This window comes from Dipodomys spectabilis, unplaced genomic scaffold (genome assembly GCF_019054845.1).
Source record: "Dipodomys spectabilis isolate Male_0828 unplaced genomic scaffold, ASM1905484v1 ptg000148l, whole genome shotgun sequence".
In the NCBI taxonomy this organism is placed as follows: Eukaryota; Metazoa; Chordata; class Mammalia; order Rodentia; family Heteromyidae; genus Dipodomys; species Dipodomys spectabilis.
In genome coordinates this window covers 3,430,423-3,451,089 of record NW_024870825.1, presented here as the reverse complement: position 1 = coordinate 3,451,089, position 20,667 = coordinate 3,430,423, and the positions used below count along the sequence as shown (strand labels likewise).

The window sequence follows — 20,667 nt, the reverse complement described above, 5'->3', positions numbered from 1 at the left end:
TTCTAAGGGGTATTGACACACGTAGCACGTGTTGCTGTGCTTACAGACTCATCAGTCATTTCTTTATACATTATAGTCCCTTCTTTCAATACATCTTGTTGGTAGATCTACGCAAAATGAGACAGATTCCTGGTGATGTTTGTCCAAAGCTCCTAAGTAACAAAGTCAGGCCTTTTACCTTGAAATAATTTGGCTTAGGTATTTTCTGACATCCTTCAAAAGAGAACAACTCTTAGCAAACTCTTTTAGGTGGAAGTGCATGTGCTTTATAGCTGGAAAAGCTCTTTAAGATGAGTTAAAACATTCCCACTATTCCCACTGATTGATGAAAGTACCACTTATATCTAGTAGTCAGTCATTAAAATACAGTACTGATTACATACATTTTAAATGATTTTAGTATCCATGTACCAGTTGCTTCACTTTCATTTTATTACACTGCCCTCTAAAGGAAGTCTAAAGAACATTTTAGAAACCTGAATAACCAAAAAGAATGGAGGATTTATTGGATATATTTCATAAAAACTCAGTGCAAACCTAGTGACACTTGCATTTCTCTAATCCATTTCCACATAGTTTTTAAAAATTGAAGTCTAGAAATGGTACTATTGACTTTAAGACAGTAGAAATTTTAGTGGAACTAGGTGACTCTAGAGGAGGAAAACAAAGATACCCAGGCAATGACATTTCTGATTTCGGATTGGCCTTATCAACAGTCTGAATAGCGATGAAGAGATTGGTGCCATTTGTAAAAGCAACGTTTTCTGGTTGAGAAACAAAGACTGCCTCAGAGTTGGCCTCCTTTGGGATGAGATCAGTAGTATGCACTTGAACAGATTCATTTAACGTGTCTGTCAGATCAAGAATATGTGCACTCATTTGAATGATACACTTGTAAGCTAAAAGGAAAAATGATATAAATCATTAGCTCGCAAATTTGAAGCTCTAAAAGTCTATTCAAAATTATATTACCATCCCATAAAGTTCCAGTAATAAATTGATTTAGTGTTTCATATTGCAAGGGTTAATATCTTTTTTTTTTCTCAGTCCTGGGGCTTGAACTCTGGGCTTGGGCACTGTCCCTCAGTTCTTTAGCTCAAGGTGAGCTACCACTTGAGCCACAGCGCCACTTCCTGTTTTCTGGAGGTTAATTGGAAATAAGAGTCTCATGAACTTTCCTGTCCAGACTGGCTTTGAAACCATGATCCTCAGATCTCAGCCTACTGAACAGCTAGGATTATAGGTGTGAGCCCCAGCGCCCCAGTGTTAATATCTCCTGACAAAGCAATAAAGATAAAATTGGATGTGACTTAAAGCCTTGGTTAGCATTTCTGGACACAGAATGGGTGGACAGAAGAGGTTTAATTATAATAATTTCATTATTTAAAAAGAGTTATTTTATGCCAATGCTTCTTAAACATTAATTTGCATAGAAATCAGCTAGGCGATCTCAACAGATAGATTCTGGTTCATTAGTTCTGGGGCAGGACTGGGAGTCTCCATGAACACTGAGACGTGTTCATATGATGTGTAGCTGCCTAATTCACAGACCACAGGGTGAGAGCTGAAGTCTGTCAGGAGTTCTCATGTATTTTCTCTGTCTCTCCAGAATCACTCATGAAAATCAGATTTCCTCTGAGACTTACTATTTGAAAAAAGGGGGAAAACACCCTGAAAATTTGTCATTCCCACCTATAGCCGCCTACTCCTCAAGCAGGGCCGTTTTCATGTTTTAAGCTTCTCATGTCTAGAAATCTTGACTTTTCATTTAAGAGGCCATTCAAGATCTCCCTGTTAGCTGCCTCCTCCTGCCTCTCAACATTCCCTTCTGTTTTATCTCCTCCTCCATCTGTCCTTGGCTGGAAACTCCTTCATGTTCCACTTACCTGGCCCATGATCATAGTCATCCCAAGGAGCTGTCCAAGTCAGATTAATGAGATTGTCCCATTGGATTTTTCCCTTCAGGTCAGAGATTTGGCAAGGTGGAAAGAAGTCAGGGATGGGAGCTTTTGGAACATTGGAGGCCACAAATGAACCTCCTGAAGATGTTCTGCTGAAGCACACTTGATTCACTTGAAGTTTGTTACTGGTTTCAGGAGGTGGGGGATTCCATTTGATTTCACCTGTATTAAAAAGTACTCAAAATGTCATAAGCAGCAACATAAAATGGCTATACATCTTTTTTTACTTTTACTGAATCAGCCTTTTCCTATTCTTCTTTTCTTCTTACCAACAAATTATAGCTGAAATAGATAATAAGCCCTGAATTGTGATATCTTTTTGCTTTGTGGAAGTGTCGATATCAGTGGAAGGAGTTTCATATAAAATCATTTGTTTATTGAAAATGATAAATCCTTTATTGAGCACTTATTTGCCAGTGGCAGTGTATTTATACATATGACTATTTCTCAACACAAATCCTATGTTAAAATGGAAGAAAAAGGACAAAGATAATATATATATTTTTTTATTTGATAAAAGAGTAGGATTTCCCCAACAACAAATCTTCAGAGAAACAACTGGCTAATAAATAAGTGGACTAAAGACTTAAAGAGAAACTTCTCTGAAGAGGAAAGAAGGATGGTCAATAGACACATGAAGAAATGCTCAACCTCCCTAGCCATAAAAGAAATGCAAATCAAAACGACATTGAGATACCACCTCACTCCAGTTAGAATGGCTAAAATCAAGAATTCTAAAAACAACAGATGCTGGAGGGGATGGGGACAGAAAAACCTAACTGCATTATTGGTGGGAGTGTAAACTTGTTCAACCACTTTGGAAAGCAGTATGGAGGTTCCTCAAAAGACTCCACATAGACCCCCCCTATGACCCAGCAATCCCACTTTTGGGCATTTACCCAAATGTTTACAAACAAGACCACACTAAAGCTACCAGCACGACTATGTTTATTGCAGCACTATTTACTATAGCTAAGATATGGAACCAACCCAGATGCCCCTCAGTAGATGAATGGATCAAGAAAATGTGGTATATATACACAATGGAATTCTATGCCTCCATCAGAAAGAATGACATTGCTCCATTTGTTAGGAACTGGAAAGGCTTGGAAAAAATTATATTAAGTAAGCCAGGCCCAAAGAAACATAGGTCCCATGGTTTCCCTTATTTGCAATATCTAGTATATGTCTGAGTCAAGCAGAAAAGGTCAGATAAGGTGATGTTAGGGAAATGAACCCTAAGATATGTATTCAAATGTTTTTTTTTCTCTTTCATGCGATTGTTTCTAACACATTTATAAGATTATTTCTTTGTTGCTTTGTATGTCCCTCCCCCACAGTATAACCCCTGCTTTCACTGTATTTGATGTTGGTATAATTTGTGGAGGGGAAGGGGAAAAATAAATCGTTTAAATAGGGATACAGGTGGACCCATTGCAACAATGAGATGTACGTCATTATGTCGAAAAATGAACTTTACAACTTTGGTGCAGGGAGAGGGGGGAGGGGGCAGCGGGGAGGATAGGGTGGGGGGGCGGGGGGAGGATGGGAAGGGGAAACAAAGGAGGAGGCTACAATGCTTGATAAGAAATGTACTCATTATCTTGCCCATGTAATTGTAACCCCTCTGTACAGTATTTTCACAACAAAAAAAAAGAAAAAGAAAAAAAAGTAGGATTTCAACAATGGCAATCAAAAGCTATGTTCTATTTAGTGATTTTTCAATTGGGGGATATTTTCCCCCTTTACAGGATAATGGGACATGGCTGGGATATTTCTGATTGTCATGGGCAGGGAGAGCTGCTACTGACATCTAGGCCAAGGATGTTATAATACATAAATCCATGGCCAACACAGAGGATTACCTGGCCCAAAATGCCAATAGAGCTGATGTTGAGTGATCAGGAGTTGATTTTGCATTATCCCATTTCACAGGCTTAATGCTTTCCTCTTGATCCCAAATCCTTTTACTCAACCAGTCATACTACCTAGATTAGTTGCCATTCTCAATCCAGGCAGGGATAGACATGACTCCATTCTATTGAGGCATTGTTCTCTGTGTGGCTGCATTTTTTCCTCCCAGATCCCTTATTTTCAACTGTATCTACCATTTGCATTGTAAGCTGTAAAATACCTTGAGTAGACATCATCTTTGATAGCATCAACACCTTGACAGTGAGATGAAAGAATTAAGGTAACTGGGTATTTGTAGGCTTCCAATCCATATGTGAATTAATTTTCTTAAAAAACAGAGAAATTCAGAATTGAAGCCAACCAGGACACAACAGTCTCCAATTGATCAGCAAAATGAGTATAGGTATAGCTCAGGTGGGAGTAGGAGAGTGCCAGCTATACACACACACACACACACACACACACAGCCAACAGAGCAATGAAGGAATTTTTCAGAGGTAAGGGAATAGTTTCCCTTTATTACCTACATAAAATATTACTAGTTTCCTTTTCTTTTGACTTGCTGGCAAATTGATTTTTTCAATGGAAAAATTTTCATTTCTTAGTTTTCAGTGTATGTCTGCCTGTACCTAAGGCTTCAACTCAGGGCCTGGGTGCTATCTCTGAGCATGTTTTGCTCGAAGCTAGTGCTTCTCCACAATTCTACTTCTGGCTTTATTTGTGGTTAATTGAAGATAAGAGTCTCATAGACTTGCCTGCTTAGGCTGTCTTTGAATCACAATCCTCAGATCTCAGACTCCTGAGTGGATAGGATTACAGGCATGAGACAACTGGCTTATTTTTCTCTTAAGGCAATACTGACTCTTCTCATAGCAAACACTGCCATTTAAAAACCCATCATTGTCCTATAAAACAATTTGTTTTATTTTGTCAAATTGTAAGCAAGAAATAAGAATCTCCATACCGTGGCAGTACCTGGGATTTGAAGATAAGCCATTTTGGTGTTTTTGTGTACTACCAAGCCATCTTGTTTCTTTCCCCTGGGATCCCAGAGAAAGATTTGGGGGAGGGGAGACCAAGATGGCAACGGGGCAGTAGGGAAACGCCACAGCTCTCCCCAACCAAAAAGAGAGTTCCCGTTCCAACGCTTAATCTCCCCAAGAGACCGACAACAACAAAAAGACGAACACTCAGAGAAAACCAGGAGGTGGAAAATAACAAAAAAGAAAGGAAAAGAAGAATTTCAGAACAGAGAAGAGTGAAGACCCCTCCCCCAACCTTTACTGGCCACGTGGCAGCATGCCAAGCCGCAGCCAGCCGGCCCAGTGGAGGCTGCCGGAGCCCCAGAGACACAGGGGGCCGCCTGCAGCTCACTCGCTCAGAAGCCACCTGAGGTACCGGTTTGCAGACCAGCTGATCTCCACGAACAGAGAAACCTACCAGCCGGGAGTCTCCACGAAGATCCCACCCCCACCCCTCACTCTCCACCCGAGCAGAGAGGCTCCATCCTGCCAAAGCCGCCCGGCACCGGCAGCGCGACAAAGGGAGCTGTCTGCAGACCACCTGCGCAGAAGCCGCCTGAGGCACCAGTATCAGACCCACCCATTGTGACAACCTGGCAGGGGCCGCCCGGGTCCCAGAGGCACAAGGGGCTGCCTGCAGATCACCCGCACAGAAGCCGCCTGAGTGTAGACACTGTGGACCCGACAGCTTCAATAGAGGCAGAGACAGAAAAGAATCACACAGAGCCACCACCGCCCAGCCCAGCCCAGCCCGCAATCACCCCAACTGAACTCGGATTGCAACAGGAACTGACAACCTACACCACACAGAATCAACTAGCTCCAGGGTGAGTACCCCACAAGGGACAGTGTATCCCTCAAGGGAGACCAGAGCTGGAGGGAATCCCCAGACCCTGACCCAGTCTCCCTACCCCAACACCCGGACCACAGGACCCACTAAAACTGGGAACTGTTTGAGAGCTCCACCAGCTCATGGAGCACACTCTGCTGGCCAGGCTAGAGCAAGAGTGCCCCTGGAAGGGAGCTTAAGTGCCCAAGCCAGGAACAGCGCCCCTGGGTCAAGACAACCAACAGTAGAAGAAATTTGAACTGTGTACCCCAGGCTACATAACTTAGGTGGTATACACAGCAGCACAGGCCCAACGAGCACGCTCCAGGCAGGGGCCGGAACCAGGCCTGCGGATCCGGCGCCTGAACATCACAACCAACTCCTCCCAACTGAAGTCAAAAGCTGAGCATATGCCTCAGCAGAAGAGAGAAAAACAGGGAACAGCACCCCCTGGGAAGCACACCTGTGACAACAGAAGACCTGGAGGCTCAGGACAAGAGAAGCCCAAACCCCACCAAAACCCCACCCATATACTCTAGGCTGGGAATTGGGCAACACAGGCCGCCAGCACCTGATAGTAAGCAGGAGCTCAGGCTGATAAGGCGGCTCAGCAGTAGAGTGATAGTCTTGGATGTATGAGGCCCTGGATCTGACCCCTCAGCATCACAAAAGCAAAAAGAGTCAGAAGTGGCACTGTGGCTCAAATGGTAGGGTGCCAGCCTTGAGCTGAAGAGCTGAGGGACAGCACCCAAACCTAGAGTTCAAGCCCACAACCAGCCCCACCCCAAACAAACAAACAAAAATACATCAGGAGCCCATAGCAGACTCCAGCATCTGGGAGAGTGCATCCAGAGCATGTGATCTTCCCAAGAGCACCCGTAGGAGCAAACACAAGCAGTCTAGGCTGCTCAACCCTTCCAAAGGCGGGAATTGCCAGCGATCTACAGCAGAGAGCCGAGAATCCTAAGAAGGTCAGACCAGCAGCTGGAAATAGGCTCCCAACAGAACCCAGATCAGGCACAGACTCTCTCTACCAATACAGAATCAGCAACCAAGCAAAGACAGACACACCAAAACAAAATTGCAGATTACTCTCCTGAAACCCCATGCGAAAATCACAGAGAAAAATTACAAGGTTTACCACCACCCAGGACAGCAAGCTATCCTCAATAGCCAGCAGCCACGCAGGAGAGAGCCCCAGTGGGAGCAAAGCAGGAATGGAAGACAAAAGCTACATCCAAAAGATGCTGGAGGCAATGACTCAAGAAATAAAGTGAGAAATAGACCAGAAATTGAAAGAGCACAAGGAGGAACTATCAAAAGAGATACAGGATATCAAACAAGAGATGCATGCAAAAATAGAAGCTGCACAAACCTCAGTAAGAAGTGAGATAAATGCCAAATTAGAGGTAATGCATACTGATCTCACCTCATTGAGATCAGTGCTATGAGAAACAACATCGAATACATAAAGGGATCCATTTCCTCCATGCAAACCACAATAGAAGCCACGGTCAACAGAGTGAATGAAATGGAAGGTAGAGTGTCAGATACAGAAGACAAAATACAACAACTGGACCAAAAAGTGACAGATATGGAAAAATCACTCAAACCAAAAGGAAATTCAAGAGCAAGCAGATAATGCCAAGAAATTTAACCTTCGTATAATTGGAGTGGACGAAGGTGAGGAATATCAGAGCAATGGAATGCAACACCTATTCAACAAGATGATCGGTGAAAATTTTCCCCACCTCAAAAAAGAACATCTTACCTACATAACAGAAGCGTATAGAACACCCAACAAGCAAGAGCCCAGGAGAAACACTTTTAGACACATTATAGTAAAAATGATAGATCTGAATAAGGAAACAATCTTGCATGCAGCAAAAATGAAGAAGGAGCTATACTACAATGGGAAAAAAATTAGAATCACTGCAGATCTCTCCACACAAACAATGAATGCAAGAAAGGCCTGGGAAAGCACCATACAAGCCAATAACTGCCAACCCAGACTGATATACCCGGCAAAGCTAGCATTCACATTCAATGGAGAACTGAACATTTTTAATAGCAAAGAAAAAAACTAAATGAATACATAAACATTAAGCCAGCATTACAAAGAATTCTAAGAGGGGGGGACACAACCTGAAGAAAGCAACCAGGAACTGGGACCTGCCCCAGACAGGCATTACTTACTCAAAGTCTAACTGAGCAAGCACAGGAGGAAAGGAAAGAAGAAAAACTTAGGACAACGGAATGACAGGGACAATAATGCATCTCTCTATACTTTCTCTTAATATTAACGGGCTTAATTCACCAATTAAAAGAAAACGAACTGAGGACTGGATCAGAAAACAAGACCCATCCATCGGTTGCCTTCAGGAGACCCACCTCTCAGCCAAACATACAAACAAACTCAGAGTGAAGGGGTGGAAAAGGATCTACCAATCAAATGCCCCCAGCAAGAAAGCAGGTGTATCCTGATATCTGACAAAATAAACTTTTCATTAAAATCAGTACAGAAAGACAAGGACGGACACTACATATTAATACAGGGAACAATCCAAGAGGAGGATATTACCATCATCAACTTATATGCCCCAAATATTGGTGCACCCAGATATGTTAAACAAATGCTCTCAAACTTACAGAATAAAATAGATCCCAATATGATAATACTAGGAGACTTTAACACACCACTCTCACCAAAGGACAGGTCTACCAACCAGAGGATTGGCAAAGAAGCTACCAAATTAAGTGAGGCCATACTTCAAGCGGAATTAACTGACATCTACCGAGTATTTCACCCTAAAACAACACAGTACATTCTTCTCAGCAGCTCATGGAACTTTCTCCAAAATAGACCATATCATAGTTCATGCAAGGAACTTAAGCAAATACAAAGGGATCGACATAATCCCCTGTATCCTATCTGACCACAGTGGAATCAAGCTAGTTCTCAATAACAAAGCATACCACAGAAATTTCTCTAATACATGGAAATTGAACAGCACACTCCTTAGCAATGCCTGGGTAACGGAAGAGATCAGAGAAGAAATAAAACATTTCCTACAACTCAATGAAAATGAAAACACCTCACAAAGAAACTTGTGGGACACAGCAAAAGCAGTCCTGAGGGGCAAATTTATTGCCCTCAGTGCCCACATCAAGAGAATGGAGACAGACCAAATAAATAATCTCATGTTGCAATTAAAACAGCTAGAAAAACGAAAAAATGGAACCTAAAGTTACCAGACGAAGCCAGATAACCAAATTAAGAGCAGAGATTAACCAATTAGAAAATCAGAAAATTATAACCAAAATAACCCAAACAAAAAGCTGGTTCTTTGAAAAAATAAACAAAATTGCCAACGGGTGTTGGCAAGATTAATTAAAAACAGAAGAGAGGAAACCCATATTAACAGGATTAGGGATGCCACGGGAAAAATCACAACACATACCCAAGATATCCAAACAATTCTAACGGACTACTTTCAAAAGTTATACTCTCTAAAGGAAGAAAATCTGGCAGAAATGGATGCATTTTTAGAGAAATACAAGTTGCCCAAACTGAGCAAAGAAGAAGTAAACCAATTAAATAAGCCAATATCCTATAATGAGATACAGGAAGCTATCAGAAGTCTTCCAACAAAAAAAGCCCAGGACCACATGGATTCACAACAGAATTTTATAAGACCTTTAAAGAAGAACTAATATCCATACTCCTCAAGCTCTTCAGAGAAACAGAGAAGGAGGGAGCTATCCCAAACTCATTCTACGAAGCCAATATCACACTCATCCCCAAACCAGGCAAAGACCCAACCAAAAAGAATTACAGGCCAATTTCCTTGATGAATACAGATGCAAAGATCCTTAACAAGATTCTAGCTAACAGAATCCAGAAACACATAAAAAAATTATACACTATGACCAGGCAGGCTTCATCCCAGAGACGCAGGGATGGTTTAACATACGTAAGTCAATAAATGTAATCCAACACATCAACAGAGCCAAGGTCAAGAATCACATGATTATCGCCACAGATGCAGAAAAGGCCTTTGATAAAATTCAACATTCATTCTAAAAGCTCTGGAGAAAATAGGAGTAGAAGGAACATTTCTAAAAACAATAAAAGCCATTTATGACAGACCAATAGCCAATATTATACTTAATGGGGAAAAGCTACAACCAATTCTCCTAAAATCAGGAACAAGGCAAGGATGCCCACTGTCTCCACTCCTCTTCAATATAGTCCTGGAACCCTTAGCCAGGGCAATAAGGCAAGAAAAAGACATTAAAGGGATCCGCATAGGGAAAGAAGAAGTTAAACTATCCCTTTTTGCAGACGGCATGATACTATACCTCCACGATCCCAAAAATTCCATCCCCAAACTCTTAGAAATCATAAATCACTTCGGCAAGATAGCAGGATACAAAATAAACCCACAAAAATCAGTTGCCTTCCTGTACACTGACAATGCACAAGAAGAGAGGGAAATAAAGGGAGCAACCCCATTCACAATAACATCCCAAAAAATAAAATAGGAATTAACCTAACCAAAGATGTAAAAGAACTATTTAATGAAAACTATAAAAAGTTAAAGAAAGAAATTGCAGAAGACACTAGGAAATGGAAAGACCTCCCATGCTCTTGGATAGGCCGACTTAATAAAGTAAAGATGGTAATACTTCCAAAACTAATATACAAATTCAATGCAATTCCTATTAAAATCCCAATGACGTACATCACTGAAATACAGAAAACAGTCCAAAAATTCATATGGAACAACAAAAGACCTAGAATAGCCAAAACAATTCTAGGGGATAAAGACAATATGGAAGGGCTATCCATGCCGAACTTCAAACTCTACTACAGAGCTATAATAACAAAGACAGCATGGTACTGGCACAAAAACAGACCCGAAGACCAATGGAACAGAATAGAAGATCCAGAAATAAATCCACAGGCCTACAGCTAGCTGATATTCGACAAAGGAGCCAGACATACAATGGAAGAAACACAGCCTCTTCAACCGCTGGTGCTGGGAAAACTGGGCGGCCACATGCAGAAAACTAAAAGTGGACCCCAGCCTATCACCATGCACCAACATCAACTCAAAATGGATTAAAGACCTTAACATTAAACCTGAATCTCTGAAACTACTGCAGGACAGAGTAGGAGAGACACTTGAACTAATAGGCACAGGAAGGAACTTCCTGAACAGAGTCCCAGGGTCACAACAAATTGGAGACTCGACAAATGGGACTACCTTAAAAAGCTTCTGCACAGCTAAATCTATCGCAACTAAGCTAGAAAGACAACCAACTAATTGGGAAAAAATATTTACCAGCAATATATCAGACAAGGGGTTAACATCTTGTATATATAGATATATAGGGAACTCAAGAAACTAATCCCTCCCAAACCTAACAAACCAATTACTAAATGGGCAAGGGAACTAAAGAGGGACTTCTCAAATGAAGAAATAAAAATGGCAAAGAAACACATGAGGAAATGTTTATTATCCCTGGTGGTGAAGGAAATGCAAATAAAGACAACCCTGAGATACCACCTTACCCCAGTCAGAATGTCCCACATCCACAAATCAGCCAACGACAAATGCTGGAGGGGATGTGGAGAAAGAGGAACCCTATTACACTGCTTGTGGGAATGTACACTTATACAACCACTTTGGAAAGCAGTCTGGAGGGTCCTTAGAAAGTTAAAGATTGACCTCCCTTACGACCCAGTCATACCACTTCTAGGCATCTACCCTGAACAACAGGAACCAATATACAAGGACACGTGCACCTCCATGTTTATTGCAGCACTGTTCACAATAGCTAGGATATGGAAACAACCCAGATGCCCTACCACAGATGAATGGATCCAGAAATTGTGGTATCTATACACAATGGAATATTATGCAGCCATTAGAAATGACAAAATAATGGCATTTTCAGGGAAATGGATGGAGCTAGAAGGAATCATGTTGAGCAAGGTAAGCCAAGAGCAAAGAGACAAACATACATGGTCTCCCTGATAAGTGGATGCTAAATCCAAAATGTTAGGTGATACGACAAAACTAACAGGACTTAAGAAACAAAGAACTCCCACTCATCTGGTCGAACCACTACTAAATATCCCCATGCTGCTGATCACATGTATGGTGTATAACATGTGAACACCATAATATGTTATAGACTGTGATAGACAATTTGCTCCAGGAAAGTTAGAATGAACTTGTGACTTTAAATGAGCATCATTATTCCACAATACTGTGAAATTCGGGAAATTATGTAATCACTTAATCACAATCAAAAAAAAAAGAACCTCGGGGGGAAGGTAGGGAGGGAAGGGATGGTAGGGGGAAAACAATGGAGGGGGTAACAATGCTCAATAGGAAGTGTACTCATTACCTCACTCATGTAACTGTAACCTTCTGTATAGTATCTTTACAATTAAAAAAAAAAAAGGAAAAAAAAAAAAGAAAGATTTGGGGAGGGTGTGTTTTCTAGGTGATAAGAAACAAAGGTCCTTCCCACAGTGCTGTCCAAGATCACTGTGCCATTCATCCACTGAGAGTTCTGGAAGGAGAATCCGTTACTTTCCAGCTGTTAAGAAAAGCACCTCTTTGCTTTCTAGAGAAAGTTCTCAAGGTCTTTTCAACTCCACCCCAACTCCCACATGCCCATCAGGAAGCCATCAGCAATTCTCTATTTCTTGGTTTGTCCTTTAGGACTACTCTGGTCTACTTCTGAATTATATTTTAAGCCCTTGTTTCCATAGTATTTCTTCCTTCACCAAAACAAGATGACTTCTCAAAGGATTCCTAGGAATCCTTGACTTTATCACACTGTTTTTCCTAGATGTCTTCACTTCCTCTGCACTTACCTAAGGCTTCCTAACCCTTCAGAATTCCTTTTCTTCATGAAGCTCTCTCTGACGTTCATCCCACTTTTTAGATGTAAATCATCTCGCCTGCCTGTGAACTCCTAGAAGACTTTATTTCTATCAGTCCTTTGATGTTCATCACACTATGCTCTTTTCACACTAACTAGTGTGCCCAGCTCATTTCTTTTACTGGATTGTGAACCCTGAAGATGACAGACTCATATCTTACCCTCATAGAGACTGTTTAAATTACAGTTAGCACATTAGTAGGCAAAGTATCATGGTTGTCCCCAGGAAGATAAGTGGATTTGTAGAATCAAGTCCAAAAGAGGAACTAGAGAGTAGGGATTGAACTGGGGAAATTAACAAGATTTGTGTAAGATACGTGATTTGAAGATTGTCTTCTAGTTATCAATTATTCCTTACTTTATGCCTATTAGAAGCTAGATAGTTATCAGTTACACTTAAGTTGGTATCTATTAAAAGCCATTTATACTACTAGGTTTCTAGTTTGGTAGGCAGATTAATAATGATTCTAGATGTAAAGGGCTCTTACATCTGTTGTTTTGTGACAAGTTGCTAAATAAGTCCTGCCCAGTTCTCATTTTTTCCACTTCTCCTTCTCTCTTAGGTTCCTTAAATACAAAAATAATTTGTAGATGTTCTCAGCTTTGTCCTTTTCAACTACTTTTCTAGAATATGCTCCTTTTCAAAACTAGGCCCTTTGTTTGATTCCAAAATCTAACCCAGTATAACAGAGATAGGCATAATTGCTATTTCTGAGACTGACTAAATGCTACTTTTGTTGGCCTACAAGCCTATTTTTTTTAAATCTGTCATTACAGGATTACTTTACCTCTACACAAACTTTCTTAATAAAAATAATTCACACTAGTGTGGGTACTGTTTACTTTTTCTAGTTTAAAATATCACAGGGGAGTAATTTCTTTAGGTACTATAAAAGAATTTAAAATACATATATCCTTTTTAAAAAGTTGTCCCAAGAATTTGAAAGATAATTTGGCTTCCTTAAAATTTTTGAACCACATGTATCCATGAGAGGTATTTTTATGGTTTGGCTGACCCGAGACTGCAACTAGGTGTTTGAGTAGTTCCATAGGCTTTGCATAGTGCAAAGTGCTTTCTCTCAATTATGTGAAAATCCTGGGCAACTATTAGGGATTTGAAGTAATGGGAAAACTGAGTAAAATAATATCAGAATACTCCTCTCAGAAAAGTTATAACTGAGATATACTATTCCGAAGAAAGTTCTAAGCCACTTATGGGTTCAGGTTAGCAGGTGTTAAAAAAGAATTATTGGAAAAATTATTTTATACTGTGCTATGAGAGATAAACTTTGTTTCTACACAAGTAAACATAAGTTGTTTTATGCAGATAGTGTTGCTTTGTAAGAATATTGTCTAACAGCTGGCTGAATTTCTAATTGGCCAGAGGAATGTAGAAATTACAGTACTTAACCATTATTTTTCCATTTTGGTAAAATATATGAATAAACACAAGAAACCCAGTAAAGATTGCCAGTCTGGATGGAGTGCTGGGAGAGAGCTCCATTTCCTGATGAAAGGGCTACAAAGGCATCAATGAGGCCATTGATCTGAGCCTGATGGGAAGCAGATGTTTGTGAACTTCCTAAAACACAATGACATTATCAGAAGTTACTTTCCAGTATTTGCTTCCTGGAAACACTGTTACTAAGATAACAGAATGCACAATATAAGTATTCCTTGTATTATTAGAGCAAAAATAAATCAACAGCTCTATTTCACAGTAATTCAGAAGTTCATACTAAGTTTTAGTTCTAGTAAATAATTTTGCCAGTCACATCTCTGTCATCTAGCTATTTTAACTATCTGCAAACTAGCCATGAATCTCTCAGAGGCCAGCATTAATGTAATAAAATCTACATTGTAAATATTATGTACTTTCAAAAAATGAATTCATTAAGTATTACTCTAAGCTTACTGTTATTTATTTGGCTTTTGAGTTATCTTCTTAATTAGGAAGTGTGTGTGTGTGTGTGTGTGTGTGTGTGTGTGTGTGTGTGTGTGTGTGTATAACAGCAAGAAATAAGAGGACAAAGGGATGGTGACAGAAAAGGAGCATACATAGTAAAAATGAGATAATACACAAGCCCTGGCAATGGTGGGCTATTTAGAATTAGTATTACTAGGATAGTATTGTAAAATCACTCCAAATTGTTAACATACCAATGAAAATTAAGAAAAGAATTCTTATAGCACTGCTGATATCCCTTCCATTATCCCTTGTACCAGTGTGTATGTTATCTCTTCTTCCTGCTCTACGTGTTGGCTACTAATGGCTTATAGCTGCCTCCTTTAGCAGATAATCAGTAGTAAAAAAAGGATTTCCTTATCTAGAAAAATGACATATCCTTCACACCTCACCTGTATGCTGCCCTGACAGTTCATGGCCATTAACTGTCCCTTTGGCCTCAAATTGTGATCAACTCTGTGATGTACTTCCTGGGCCTTCTTTATGGTCAGCCTTTTAGCTAAGCTCCAAAACTGCATCCATGTTTGGCCATTTCCCCAGCTCTGTTCTTCCTTCCCTCCTTTTTTCCTGAGAGCCTTTTACAAATCACACATATCCAGATCCCTGTCTCAGACTCTGCTCCTAGGAAATGCAGTCTAGGAAAAGTAGTATTGGGCTCAAACAGTCCTATCATTTAGCTGCCCCAGAAAACTGATCAGTGTCTTAATTTATATCCGTAAGTTAGAAAAGAAGAAAAAATATGTTCATCTGCTTTGCAAAAGAAGCCAGAGAAGTGTAGGATCTACTTGAGCCCTCTGTCTGTGTGTCTGTATATGGGTCTTAGATGCAGATTACCTTAATATAAAGAAATTGCCTTGTGTGCACTATTTCCTGACTCAGCTGTACTGGCCATTTGGAGGAAGGGGAGATAGTTGGTGTTTACCATGTGTCTTTGCATTCCACCTTCCTCCTGCCCCCCTTCCCCAATTTACTGGAGTTCAGAGTACCATGGTAAGACTTACTAGTCATTTTGGACAGCTGCTCTAATTTCTTTAGCTGCAGAAGACCCCAGATTGATTGTGTGGGTGATGACTCTACTTTGCTTCACCTCATTAAAGCACCCACTTATATGCTGTCCTTCCCCTCTGTCAGCAGCACCATTTCAGAGCCATGGGTTGGATATTTCTTTCTAATTACCTGAAGATAAGAGTCAAAACTTGAGGTAGCAGTCTTGGAGTAGCCAAAGTGTTTGTGAAAGCTGCGCTTACATGGGACAAGACAAGATATTCCAGAGGGAAACAAATACCTGGGAGTGTTCAGCTATCCATCAGTTTTGCAGCAATGAAAGTTGCAGCAACTTATGGAACATCACTCTGGTCTTTTCTCTCTTCTAGTCTCTGAGTAGCTGTGGAGCAGGGCAGTTCTAAAGATGGGCGGTGCTAGAGTGGTAGCAAACATTTTTCTAGTTTTTATTACCTGATATGTCTTTGACAGATGCCCAGAAATTCAAAGATGCCTTCAGAGAACATCCCTATAATGGGGGTTATTTGAAAGATATACTACCCAGAAGAAATTGTGGCTTGTATGACATTCACCAGTCTGATTATGAATTTGTGACTGGTATTGGTTCTGACTGCCCATTAACCAGATCAAAATGGCAGTTAAAACTTTTAATATCCCTTCTGCTGAAAGCAAAACACTTTTGTTTTATGAATGCATCTATCTATCTATCTATCTATCTATCTATCTATCTATCTATCTATCTATCTATCTATCTAAACACTTGTTTTATAAATGCATCTATCTATCTACCTATCTACCTACCTATCTATCTACCTACCTACCTACCTATTGTCTATCTATCTATATTGAGTTTGAGCTCCAACACTGGCATGTGTGCAAGTGCACACACAGACACACACACACTAGGTGAGAATAAATACATAAAGATGAAACTCTTGGGTCTTTGTGGATCTTTCTTCACAGCACTTACTATACATTTGTACACACATGTGGTGTGTGTTTTTATGTGATAAATGCATCCCCCAGTAAAACTGTAAGCTCTGTGGCAAAAGGGGTGGCACCCATTTGGCTTTTGTAGTAGTTTTAGTGCCTAGTACAGCAAAAATATTTGATTGCAAACATACATACAGAAAAGCATGAAAGTAGTGATACAGAAAACCAGGAAGGCAGCCTGGCACCTGTGGCTCATGCCTGTAATCCTAGCTACTCAGAAGACTGAGATCTGAGGATCACAGTTCAAAGCCAGCCCGGACAAGAAAGTCTTTGAGACTCTTATCTCCAATAAACCACTTGAAGAGCGCAGGGACAGCGCCCAAGCCCAGAGTTCAAGCCCCACGACTGACCAAAAAGAAAAAAGAAAAGACAAGAAAAAAGAAAACCAGGAAGGCTTGAATGAATGAGTTAATAAAATTTCTGGATGGCTTTGTCTTTGCATCATTTGATTTATCCTTGGTTGTCTAATTCAGTTAGCGTCTAGTCATGTACTGAAAATGGAAATTTTATGGAACAAAAGTCACAAATACTGAGAACACTGAAACATGTCTTTAAGTAAATGCTGACCGAAGTCTAGAGCAGACAAATGTCCCTCCTGCAGCTATGGTGGGGTGGGTATACTACTGGTGAGTGCATCCTTGTCTCTCCCATTGTTTATCTGTCTTAGTTTACTTTGTATGTAGGCAGTTCCATCAAACATCACCATCCCCACCTAGACCCCAGCTCCACAGTCTAAAGCAGGAATAGCTTGCCTGCTTGACTCATTCTGTTAAGGCGACTGCCAATCTGATTGGACAAATAGAAGAAAAGCAGTCAGATTGGTGTACGTGGATAGACAAAGAACAGGTTAGATGGTATTTGGGAATGGCTGTCTCAATGCAGAGTAAATGACAAGCAGTTGTGACACATTTCTGTGGGGAAATTTTCCATTTCTATTTGCAGCATCTTCGGGTAGAATCCTAGAACCTTTGCATGAATAGCAAAAGGTGGAGCCACATGACACCATCATGGAAATTCACGCTTGTTCTAATAGTCCTAGGTAAGTCCTCTATATAATCGTACAACTACAGATCATTAGTGAAACTTAGCTAGCCAGGCACCAGTGGCTCACAAGTATAATCAGCTGCACAGGAGACTGAGATCTGAGGATCACGGTTCAAAGCCAGTCCAGGCAGGAAACTCTGTGAGACTCTTATCTCTAATTAACCACCAAAAAGTCAGTGGTAAAGTGCTAGTGTTGGTCACAAAAGGTCAAGGACAGTGCCCAGTCCCTAAGTTTGAGCTCCAAGACTGGCACACAAAAAAATAAATATGAAACTTGTGTACTTCACCAGATCTTTGCTCGTAAACTGACAGCAATTTAATATGGCAAATGTTGATGCTGAATGTATGGAATGAAGGACTGAGCTTCTCTGATGGCACTGATGCTGTGATGACTTTGACAATCTTGTTATATTGAAGCCACACCAGTTCCAATTGTGATCCAGATTGTGATTTACACCTATCTGAGATTGGCATCTGAGTGAACCTACTGACATGCTTCCAGACTTATCGAGGACTAAACACACAGTTCTTTTTCCAATCTGCAGTAATGATAAGGTGGGCTTGGGTGGCTGAGTGTCATAGGAGTGGTTTTCTTACTCTTCAAAAGCACAAATGACTTCCCAAGAGCTTCAGAGGTTGCGTCTTTGGTTTTGCAGGTTTAGGGCTTCAGCACTGTGGTTCTTTTCCATATAGAATTCCACAGCCTGAAATTGTCAATCAAACAACATAGATTAAAGTAAGCTGCTGGTTTAAATGGCTAATCATTTCGATCACTTGTCCTCCCTATTCTTTGTTGCTTACCAATCATGGTACCTCAGTCCCACAGTTACTACATAGACTGCTAGGGAAAACTCACAGCCAGGATACCGAATCCTATCTCAAATCATGTCTTTTACTTCCCCGAACCTTCACTTATCCACAATCCATTTACCTGGTCTATGTGGCTTCTTTCCTACTCCTCAGATTCACTTGTTTCAAGCCATCTACTCTTCTGCATCCCTGTATCATAGAATCCCACTACTTTCCTTTCTACTTACTGACCACCATCCCACACTCCAACCTTCAACACCCAACATGCCACCTCTCCCTAAAGTCCATTCAGGTATCCCAGATGCTTCCGACTCCATCAACAACCTTATCACATTTTTCCAACACTACTGCTCATCTTCCTCATGTATTTCCTAACTTGGAATCACCAGTATGCACCCGGTCACCAGATATGGGAAATGAGATTTCCTCTCTTCTTCCTCCTACAAAACAATCAAGATCAATATACTTCACATTATTTCCAGTTCTTCACCTTACTCTCTCTCTGCAATGGACTGACTCTCCTTCACCAAGCCCTCAAAGGCCCTCCCTCAGGCTCCTGCAATTTCCTATCTCACTTTCTATCTGCCTTTTCTCTGATCCACCTCCAACTGTCTGGGGAATCTTCCTTCTTCCACCTGTAAATAGGACACTTTTTGTGCTGTCCAACTGCCCACAGGCTACAAGATGGATTTCTCATAGCAAACAGCCATCCCCAAGGCTTGGATTTTGTTTCATGTTCAATCCTTATGCTAGCTTTGCACTCCAGTGCTCTATTTTTTTCTCACACTATGGCCTTTCCACACTTGCCAGACTTCTATACTTCTCTGCCATTGTTCATGGTAGTTCATCAAGTGTTTCTCTTTCATTTTCCTCATTGTAAACTCTACTTTGCTGTTTCAGCCAAAAAGTCACTTTCCCAAATGTTCTCTTATTTTCTATCCTTCCCAGAGAGATTTTCCACTTCATCCTCTTTAGACTAACAATACAGGGTAGAAACTTTAGTAAGTTCCCTTTATTATTGTAATTACCAACTCATGTCCTCAAACTCTTGCTCAGTGTCTTACACATAGGGAAAACTCAATGTAAGTTTGTTGTTTTTTAAGTAACTTTAACATCTTTGTACCTCATTTTATTTTTTATGCCAATATGGGGCCTTGAGCTCTGGGCCTGGGCATTAGCTTTTTCCCCTCAAAGCTAGCATTCTACCACTTGAGTTAAATCTCTACTTCTGGGTTTCAGATGGCTAATTGGATTTCCTGCCCAGGTTGGCTTCTCAGTCCTAAGAGCTCAGCATCCTTAGGATTCAGGCATGAGTCACTGGCATCCTGTTGAACTTCAGTATTTTTATTTGCAAAATAGTGACAGTTATTATGCAAAAATTACACCAAAACATATGCAATGGTACTGATACTAAAACAATCATAAATTATCTTTTTTCTTCTTTGTTCATACCTTTAGTATGAAAGGAACAACTTATTTCCTACTCTTGAAGACTTTATACTTTTATCATTTAACTAAAAACCAAAATAACTAGGAGTTTAGTAACTTAAAAAGAAGTTACTAGTTACAAAATTAATGTTTTCTTTATTTGCATTTTTCAGGTCATTTGCTTTGGTAGTTTTCCCTGTTATCAGTATGGCTACCTGTAAAATTTCTGTGTTAAATACTAGACAGATGTTTTCAAATCTGGATGTGTATCTAATTTAACTCTAGCTAATTTAAAATATAGTTAGGTTCCAACTTACAATTCTTCCACTTGGTGGTGATGTGAAGAAATATATACTAAGTAGTAAGTTCGATCTTTTCTGGAGTTATTTACAATACTAGGATAATGACAGTGAGCCACAGTTCCAATATCAACACAGGACAGCCAAGAAAACAACAAATACTCAAGGGTATTAGATGAATTTCAACTTACGGTATTTTTAACTTGAGATGGAATTGTTGGGATGTACTCCATGGTAAGTCAAAACACATCTGCATATTATTGACAACCACTCCTTGAAGTCTACATAGGCCTTCAAATGGACTGCAATGTCAGATTGAAGGACAGACCTTGTGCACAATGATACATAAAATTTTAATGACTGATGCCACATTATAATTGATAGACCCTTGCAAATTATTTCACCTTCCTTTCCCAGAGGGAATACATAACTTTAT

The 20,667-nt window shown here is 40.3% G+C and overlaps 1 pseudogene; it reads right to left on the bottom strand.

Moving 5' to 3' along the window:
* Window positions 1-526: 526 nt before the first annotated feature.
* LOC122118335 lies at window positions 527-20,464 on the bottom strand (annotated as a pseudogene).
* Window positions 20,465-20,667: the final 203 nt, after the last annotated feature.